Source organism: Fomitiporia mediterranea (genome assembly GCF_000271605.1).
Source record: "Fomitiporia mediterranea MF3/22 unplaced genomic scaffold FOMMEscaffold_9, whole genome shotgun sequence".
Lineage (NCBI taxonomy): Eukaryota > Fungi > Basidiomycota > Agaricomycetes > Hymenochaetales > Hymenochaetaceae > Fomitiporia > Fomitiporia mediterranea.
In genome coordinates this window covers 716,234-719,642 of record NW_006760394.1, presented here as the reverse complement: position 1 = coordinate 719,642, position 3,409 = coordinate 716,234, and positions in this window count along the sequence as shown.

Sequence of the window (3,409 nt, the reverse complement as noted above, 5' to 3'; positions counted from 1 at the left end):
ATATGATCCACTACTTTATCAATTATTGATGTGTAGATTGTGTGTGTGACCTCAATGTCTTCAGGCTTTGGTTCATTTGTGAACAAGTGCATATAGCCTGTTGCCACAATAGCAGAGTTAATCTGATACTTCCATATCTTGAATCTGGATGTGTCTTTTAGTTGCACAATGTTGTGTCCAAAGTGTTTAGGTACATTGGCAGGTTTGCAATGACTTGTATTCGTCCTTTGCAAGTTATTCAAAGGTGTAGATGAGTTTGGTACAGTTTTGTTTGGTGTATAGAGATCATGGGTACTTGGTGAGTCCATCATAGATTCATAGTATCAATACAAAGTAGTGTAGTGTAGTCTTGTAGTAGTAATGTGAGGTGTTAAGCAGAGAGTACAAGGCTCATAACCTGTTAGAATGTGTATTCTTAGGTTATCACACAAGTAATGAGGGCATAGACCCTGATAATGATGTATATTTAGTTACTAAGTTGCTTGCTTTTATGTTATTCATTTGTCTGTATGTCTTAGACATCCAATGTATCATTATCTTGTATCTGATACTTATTGTGTATCTGATACATGTCTTGTATTGTGTATCCAATACATGTCTCATTGTTCTGTGTCTGTTCCGTTTATATACATATTAATCATCTTATCATTACTGTAGTGTCTGTAATTGTATTATTGATCATAATACATGTTAACAGTAGACTTACTTACATTACTATCTACTTCTAATAACTCTGAGCCACTCTCTAAATCTAAGCTTAGAGTGGCTATAAATAGTAGTAGTGTTAAGGAAGTGAATACAGCTTCTCCTATTAACAGAGGAGTAACTGTAGTAGTGTCTGACAAGATCCTGTACTAGAGGGAACAAGCTCTAGTTATGTATAGTTAGGAAGACAGTAGAAATTACTTTAGAGCTATAGTAATGTGTTTAGGAAGGCTGAGAGAGCCTTACTAACAGTAGGGAGTATTTAGGAAGGTTAGAGAACCTTACTAACAGTAGGGGAGACGTTTAGGAAGGCTAGAGGAACCTTACTAATATGTAGTATAATAAAGACCACTTTGTTAATGTTAAAAAAAAAGTAGAACAGTACTAGGAAAGTGTTAAACACTGTTACAAACAAGTTCTGAGTTTATAGTAGTACATAAAGGCTGACAGGACAAAGGTATCTTTGTTACAGTCAGAAATACAAACTGATACATGTACAGACAAAGAACTCACCTTTGTTATAGTTAGGAATATAAACTAATACAATAAAGGTGAAGAATACCAACTATATATACTAAAAGGAAAGGTGGCTCACACTTAAAGGGGGAAACAAAAGGGGAAAACAAAAGGGGAACAGAATGTATACTTAAAGAGGAAGATAAAAGGAGATAGTATGTATCTAGGAATGAAGGAAAGGTAGTTATAATAAAAGGGGAACTTAATATAAGTACAAAGGAGAATGTGTGTAGCTTAATAAGCTACTGTAAGAATCTGTGTACAGGAAACACAGTTTCAGACCAGGACAGGTACAGAACTGTACAGAAACTGTTGTAAGCTATAGGGTAGGCTTACAGAAGATTGAAATATAATCAGTCAGATAGTATTATAGTTTATAAGGTAATACAAATAGTAAACTGTATAAGTAGGACAATCTATTAAGTATTACTAGACTATAAACAATGACTACTCTTGGATAATAAGAAATATTTTAATCCAGACAATTCAGACAGGTATTATATTAAGTTAGAAAACTATACAACATATTGAAAGACAGAAATCAGTACATTAAACAAGGAAAAGTGTATATACATTAGGAATACAATGATACTACTCTAGAATAAGTATCAGGCATAGAGATACATTAACAGTGATAGAAGGACACAGACATATACATACACAGTTGATTCTATTCAGTATAGGAAAGTATTCAAAAGTGAAGAACTGTTACAGACATTTTCAGGACTAGTAGAATGTTTAGACATTCAGGTATATTAATTTTACAACATTACAGACAATTTGTATAAGATTGTAGGACATAATGTTCAATACTAATAGACATTCATACAACAAAGGATACTCAATTGAATTAGCAAGTTAGTATTAAACTACAGGAAGAGATACAGGATTAGTATCAAGTATAATAAAGAAACTATGTTAGTAAATATTAGAATAGACATTTCCATCTTTAGGATTGAAGAAACAATCAGTAAAGAGCATGATCAAAGTAATGAGTATAGAACTATGTTCTATAAGGTACAACTGGATGTTATGCTACAGAACTATTCAATTTATGACAGAGAATTGTTCAGAAACATTAGAAATAGTTCAGAATACAAGGATATATTGTATAAAACACAGTTTTAGGAGAACATAAGGTACAAATTAGCAAAATACACCTTTAGACGTTCAGTAATCAGTAGGACACACTCAGGACACTTTATGAGTCGTATTATGAGCACTATAAACACACAAACTGATATGCTAGTATGTATATACTTAGAATACATAGTAAGGATTGTACTATTTAAGTTACAGAATGACAATAACAACCTACAGGATGTAGAACCACTACAATCTATACACTACAAGGATAGTAAGACACTACTGAGATCAGGAACAATCACACATTGTATGGAACAACATACAGAAGTTTAGAGAGTGACTTTGTGTTAGAGAACAAGTAGGAAACTAGTACATTCTGTATAATCCACTCAATCTGCTCAATAAATTTTCATACTGTTTCATAAGGAAACAAGGGCAACACACATACATTCAGAGAGAATGAGAGCAATATTGAATTAGTAATGATTGAACAGACTATTTGAGTATTCAGACATAATACTTTAATACTATAGAAGGAAATAGAGTATTAGGAAGCTCTAGAACATCTATTAAACAATGATACAGTTCAATCTACTCTAGGAATGAGTAGTTACAATCAGTTTGAAGTACAAAATCATACAGAAGACCTCTCCAGACACTCTAGAAAGGTTTCAGAACTATAACAGATGTTTTATACCAAAAATGAAGTCATATTTTAACAAGAGGGTGAGAGGCACACACATTACATTGTATACACACTCTTCAAGCATACAATCTACACAATAGAGCATACATTTTTCGAACTTGATCTACTATGAAACGATTTTGTAAAGGACTTTGTAGGACTAGACAGAATTAGTACTACAAGAGACATGACACAGGACAGGTACATAAGGAAGGAATACATTGGTACAAGGACAAGTACACAGAAAGTCAGGAAGTCAGTGTTAGAACACATTGATCCACACATGGATTTGCCAAATGAACAGAGAATTGGTAGTATACACTCAGGACTTCAGACAGTACTACTATACATACAGACAGGACTTTTCATTAAGATATAAATGAAACAACACAGTATACAGACAGTTATAGCACCCAG